The following is a 7,430-nucleotide window of genomic DNA, read 5'->3' as shown; positions in this document are numbered from 1 at the left end:
CGTGCATGAAAGAAAGCCAATCAATGAAAGAACATGTTCTCGACCTAATGGTCTACTTCAATGTCGTTGAAATGAATGATGTGGTCATCGACGAGCAGATTTATGTGTCCTTTACTTTAGAATCTCTTCCAAAGAGTTTCTTAAATTCTGCAACAATGCAGTTATGAACAAAAATACTGCACAATATGACTACCCTTCTAAACGAGTTACAGACTTTTCAATCCCTTATGTAAGGTAACGAACCAATAGAAGGAAAGAAAAATGTTGCCCATGCCAAAATGTTTCATAAGGGTTCATCCTCTAGAATTAAGTATGTTTCTTTGTCCCCTGGTTCTAAAAGATCCAGAAAAAGAAAGAAGGGAAGGGGAAGGCTTTCACTACTAGAAAAGGTAGAGGCAAAGCTAAGGCTGACAAAGGTAAATGCTTCCATTGTAGTGTGGATGACCACTAGAAATGCAATTGCCCTAAGTACTTTGTTGAGAAGAAGAAAGAGATAGAAGGTAAATATGATTTACTTGTTCTAGAAACTTGTTTAGTGGAAAATTAACATGATACCTGAATACTTGATTCAGGAGCCACTAATCACGTTTGTTCTTCTTTACTGAGAATTAGTTCCTTCTAGCAGCTCGAAGAGGGTGAAGTGATGCTCAAGATTGGAATAGTAGAGGCCATTTCAGCTCATGTAATAGGAACTAATAAGTTGTTTTTTGAAAGTAGATTTTGTTTTTAGAAAACTTATACATTGTTCCCAAAATGAGGTAGAACCTTGTTTCTCTTTCCTATTTAATTGAACAATCGTACTTTATTTATTTTATTATTACGAAAAATGGTGTGACTACTTTTTCAGCTAAACTTGAGGATGACTTATATGTATTTTTTAAAAAACTCATGAGATGTTTAAAACTGCAAATACTCAAACAAAAAAGCGAAGAATTTCTCCAAGTAATAATGGTACGTATATTTGAATTGAGATTAGGCCACATAAATCCCGATGGGATTGAGAGATTGGTAAGTAATGGACTTCTAAGAAAGTTAGAAGATGATTCATTACCTCCATGTGAATCTTGTGTCGAAGGAAAAATGACTAAAAGACTTTTTTAGTGGAAAAAATTATAAAGCCAAAGAACCCTTAAAGCTCATACATTCGGATCTTTAAGATCCAATGAATGTAAAGGCAAAGGAGGATACGAATAATTCATCTCTTTCATAGATGATTATTCAAGATATGGTTACTTATTCCTAAAAAATATAAGTATGAAGCTTTTGAAAACTTCCAAAGAGTATAAGGCTGAAGTTGAAAACCTATTAGGTAAAATAATTAAAACACTTCGATCTGATTAGAGTGGAGAGTATATGGATATAAAATTTCAGGACTATATGATAGAATGTGGAAATCAATCCCAACTCTTAGCACCTAGTACACCTCAGCAAAATGGTGTATCAGAAAGGAGAAATAGAATCTTATTTGATATGGTTTGTTCTATGATGAGCAATGCTCAATTGCTTAACTCGTTTGGGGGTATGCAATAAAGACTGTAGTTCACATCTTGAATAATGTTCCCTCGAAAAGTGTTTCTAAAACAAATTTCAGTTATGGAGGAGGCGTAAACCGGATTTATGTTATTTCAGAATATGGGGTTGTCCTGCATATGTATTAGTGAAAAATCCTAAGAAGTTGGAACCTCGTTCAAAAGTATACCAATTTGTTGGATATCCTAAGGAAACAAAAGATGGTCTATTCTACGGCTGTCAAGAAAATAAAGTGTTTGTATCGACAAACCCTACATTTTTTTAGGAAGACCACATGAGATCATGAACCACGAAGTAAAATAGTATTAAGTGAAGCTACTAAAGAATCAACAAGGGTTGTTGATGTAATTGGTCCTTCATCAAGAGTTAATGGAGAAGCCAACATTTCAAGTCAGTCTCGTCCTTCTCAATAATTGAGAGTGCCTCGATGCAGTGGGAGGCTTGTGATACAACCTAACCACTACTTGGTTTAACTGAAACTCAAGTTAACATACCAAATGATGGTGTTGAGGATCCATTGTCCTATAAACAGGTAATGAATGACGTAGATAAGAACCAATGGGTCGAAGCCATGAACCTTGAAATGGAGTCTATGTACTCCAATTCAGTATGGGATCTTATAGATCCACCTAAAGGGGTAAAACCCATAAGGTGCAAATGGATCAATGCTCGTTCATTTCGTGATTTAAGCTTAGGAGTGTATTATATAAAATAATTGGAAAAATCAGTGCAAATGTGAATGATGCATCGATGTGTTTATGATGCGTTAGTGACACATTGATGCATTAGTGATGTGCAACAGGACGTGTGACACTCCTCTATAGACGTTCAAGTTTTCCTAAATCAGATCCAAGTATAAATCCAACTCGGGTTCCTGGTAAGTCTAGGGTTGAACTCAGGGATTCAGATTAAAGCTAACGCAGACCTTGCATTGTAACTGTTGTAGAAATATCCTAAGTAAATGTAGAAATGAGTTATTTACACTAAGCTGTTGTGTGTGTGTGCAAGAAGATACAAAAGGGTCAAGTAGAGGATAAGGGATTGTGTGGAAAATGGAGTTTAATGCATGTGATATGCGTCGATCTAAGTTAGATGTACACGAACAAAAATATGATGTGAATGAGATGACTTATTTATCTCCATTTATGCATTAGACTCTATTCGGCACTTCTCAATGTGAATATCATACAATACCTATCTCTAGGATGTATGCATCAAACACAGAATGCAATAAAACACTAGTGCGTCTATCTCTAGATATACTAAGCGTTTCTAACTTAATATGGCTTACTTATTCTCTCGAATAATTTAAGCTAAATTTGTTTTTACCAATTGATTTAGTTGGCTTAAGCGTTCGAAATGGAATTTTGCATGAAGTTATAGATGCATCCAACATAAACAAGAAATAAATAGTAGCAAAGTATGATAGATCAAATATGTGAAATTATAAAGAAAGTGATTGTCTTTACAAAACTAATACTTAATCAAATGAGAAGATGAAAGCGATAAGTAAGATGAAATGAAAGGAGTCATGCCGCAGAGTACAATCTCTTGTCATCTTTGGCTCAATTCTGGTTCATGTACATCCACTTATGGAAGAATTGGAAGAAATGTCTCTCTCGAGCGTAGCTTTCTCCGCTTCTTGATCGGTGATGGTGGTGATTCTCTTACATCTTGTTCTTCTCGACACCACAGCACAGCTCTACGACCTCAGAATTATATAGTGCTAAAAGATCTATGTTTCTAAACTAAGCTCGTTCATCTGGTGGGATTTCTTCTATTTATAGACGTCGGTCTCCTCCAACTTGATGATGGACAACATTAAATTCCATACACTGGTCAGCCGCCTGACACTCAGATGCCTTTCAGACGCCGCCCCCTGCAGATGCCCATGCTTGCAAGTGGTAACTTGACACAAACAGGCTGAATCAATGAATCTTCCTTGCGTTGAATCCCTCCGACGCATGCCCCATGTGTTATACTTTGCCTGCGACACTTTTCTTAATCATGCGCTAGCCTTTTGTTGAGATCCTACAATATCATGTGTTAGTGCCACAGTATTTTAGCAATAAACATTCTTTTGCATGAGTTTGATAGTGTTCGAGTAATTCCATGTGTTTTCTCTAAAAATGATGAGATTTTATCATTAAAGACCCTAATTGTTCTAACTTTCGAGCCACAATAACTTGTATTTATAAAAGTTATCAATCAATAAATGAAAGAGAGATGTAGCTGGAAAGGTATAAACCTTTAAACTTAGACTTGTAGCAAAGGGTTATACGCAGAGGGAAGGGTTTAACTATGAAGAAACTTTTTCCCCTATTGCTATACTTAAGTCTATAAGAATCCTCTAGTCTATGCATATTATGACTATGAAATATGGCAAATGGATGTCAAGACTGCATTTCTGAATGGAAATCTTGAAGAGAACATCTTTTTGTCTCAAGCCGAGGGCTTCATAACCCGAGGTTAGGAATAAAAAGTTTGCAAGCTAAATCGATCAATTTATGGGTTGAAACATTAAAGGAAGTAGTTTGGCTTAGAAAGTTCCTAAGCGATTTGGAAGCGGTTCCAAATATGAACTTGCCCATCACCTTATAGTGTGACAACAGTAGGGCAGTAGCCCTTGCTGATCTATTTATGAAGGCTCTCTCTCGGCTAAAGTGTTTGAGGGTCATCAACAGAGTTTAGGTCTATGAGACATGTACATTGTATAATCTAGGATAAGTGGGAGATGCGTAATTGGTATATGGATGCCCTAGTTTATTTATTTATTTACAATAATCCCGTTTTTTTTATTCTGATATCATGTGCAACCCATTGACTATAGTTTTAGTTCAAGTGGGAGTTGGTTGGGTGTTATGCCCTAAAACTCGTAGATAGTAAATATTATTAATTGACCGTCATCAATAAATAGTTATAAATGTTAATTCAATAAATGTTATTGTTTGTGTTGTTTTTCTATTTTGTCTTAATGACCCTAAATCCAATAAACTAACATCCAATGCTACCTTATGAGTCTTGAACTGTATGTGGAGACATACAAATATCAATGTTGAAGATATAGCTTGAAGGGTTTATAGTATAGGGATAAGACTGGGTACCATATCCTGGTAATACTATAGATACAACCCACTTTGTATTTGATACAAATGCAATGATCCAACGCATTCGTGCAGTTGACGTGCGAGTGGGGGTATCTTATGCAATGAGTTTGCATAAGACCAGACCGCGAAATAGTAACAATTAGATGTAACACCGTTAGCTAGTTAGGTTTCTATTTCAATAGGCTGACTTAGGCAACTTAGACTTAATCCTTAGTATATTATGAACTCTTGTTCATGAGGATTGTTCTTTGAATTTTATGGGTGAGGGAGGCCAATTTGCCGACCTAATATGCCTACCATTTTGCGGACAAGACCGAGTGGGGAGCTAATGATAATACAAGATGGAATTCACTCTTTTCCACCTTAAGGGTAAGTAGATGAGTGTTCCCTTAAATGGTGTCCTGGGGACTTAAACAAAGAGCCCTACCCTCTCATTGGCCTGAGAGGAGTTTTTATTTATTAGTTGGACTATAAATAGGTTTTTCATTACAAGAGCACTGGTATTTAAGGAATCAGAGGTAACCCAAGGGTAAAACGATAATTTGACTCAATTGGAGTTGCGAATACTGGTGAAGGACTAACTTGCTGTTGTTGGTCTATATTAATGGACACAAAAACATATCTTTAGTGAGAATAGTGCAACTGTGAGTCTGTAGTAGAGTGTACTCACAGTTAATGATTATTGATTAACTTGGTTAATGAATTTAGCCAATTAATCTCATATCATTGGAGCTTCTAATCTACAGGTCCACTAGATCCTCTTGTTAGCTCACTAGATGATATTTAAGAGAGATGATTTGAATTGTTCATATTAATTTGAAGAAACCATATATTAATGTGATTAATATATAACTGATTATGGATATGATCTATAATTCAAATTAAATTGAAAAGTAATATTTGAATAAGATTTAATTAATAAACTCAAGTGAATTAGATTCACAAAGAATTAATTAATAGAGAGGTACTAGACATATACATACGATGTTTATAATAATTAAATATATACACATTAAATTAGATTTAACGAATAAATAGTTATTTAATTAATGTACAAATTAAATTAAATAAGTTTTATTTAATTATGCTAATTAATTAAATAAGTGTTATTTAATTAATTAATTGTGGAAAAGGGAAATAGGAAAAAGATTAGGAAAAGGGCTTGGTCATTTTCTATATAAAGAGCTCCCTACGGCCCCTTTGGGAGACACTGAGATAGACACTGACAATACACAACACACAAGTATTATTGTGCAAACTTTTTCCTAAGCCACATAGAGACTCCTCTCTACTCTCCAAAACCCTTTTCTTCTCTCCCTCTCTCAATAGTTGGATACCACATAGAGAATAACAAGGTTACACTCGAAGTAATGTTCGAGATTGTTCAAGAAATTGTTCATGATCAAGATCGTTGGAAGAACCGTTCGTTGGAACTTAAAGAGGATTGTTCGTGAAGCTTGGGAATCTATAATTGTAAGAATAGTTATAATTTCCCCCCCTAAAATATGCTATATTATATGTTTATACTATGTTTTAGTATACTGAATTTATTTATGTAAAAATCCAATTGCAGGATGCAAGTACTCACACAAACGCTTCCGCTACAAGATATGATCCCTTCAATTTCATCATTTTGATAAATTAGATGTATGCGAAAAAATTTGATTTTGAGTTTTTTTAGACTTTTTGTATGATTTTTATATTTTATCTTGAAGTATTTGGTTATATTTAGTTGTTTACAAAATTTTCTTAAGAAGTAGACATACCGGAGAAAAAAATAGAAGTATCAATGGGCAAAACATGAAGGTACCTATATATAAGTTATTTTCAAATTGGTTTTTTCTCAACTCAGAGTAAATTCAAAGAAATTAATTGTTTGGTAGTTGAGATTTTTAATTGAAAGAACTGATATTCCCCACAGCGGAAACAATTGACTGCATTGGTCTCTAAACTTCGTTTTATAGAACAGAAAATACAGAGAGACAGAAACGGTAAACAATATTAACTTAAGCATGCTATATATTGTGTTAATCAAATAGAGAATAAAGATATAAAGATAATCACATGCCCTTGAAAACCAATTGTTCGCGTTCTTCTACTGCAACTAGACACCACCACAGGGTCTTCCTTGTTAATCTCAAGGACAAAAATCATGCAGAGATGTGAGCTTGTACTTAAAATTGGCATGAGGGAAGGAGAACTGTAAAAACTCATCTGCATAACACAGTAACCCGAACCCTAATTGCTTTAAGTAAGAGTAAGTAATGTGATGTCTTCTAATGAGCTAAATGAAGCCATGTCTTAGGAAGGATAGAAGATGGAAGCAAGAAGAAATAAGCTCTTGGGTAGCTAAGTGTAAAAGTAGGATAAAACTCAGCTTGGCTAAGGAAGGTCATGCTTGATGATGGAATGCATAATAAGCATATGGATGAGACCATGCCATCTAATGAGGTGTAGTGTTGAAGTAATATTGTGAGCGAAGTTAGAAAAAGAAAATTTGCTAAATCCTAGCCCTTCATCATCAATAGTGAGCAAGGTGGCACAAGAAGGGTTCATGCAGGATTTTGAGCGGTGATATAAGCAAGAAGGTTAAATTCATTAAGTCGGTTTGGACAAAATACTTAGGCTATTTGTGTAATTTCAGTGGCATTCGAAAGCTCTGTGTGTATGATTTTCTGTGACTGTGCTGCTAAGGGGAAAACTCGCCGGAATAAGGCCGAAGTGGCAAAATAAAGACGAAGGTTTCGTTTCTCGGGTGAATCTAGGCCATCCATGAAGAATTGAAGCTACAGG

The sequence above is a fragment of the Benincasa hispida genome, chromosome 9 (genome assembly GCF_009727055.1).
Source record: "Benincasa hispida cultivar B227 chromosome 9, ASM972705v1, whole genome shotgun sequence".
NCBI lineage: Eukaryota > Viridiplantae > Streptophyta > Magnoliopsida > Cucurbitales > Cucurbitaceae > Benincasa > Benincasa hispida.
Note: the sequence above shows the minus strand (reverse complement) of the source record.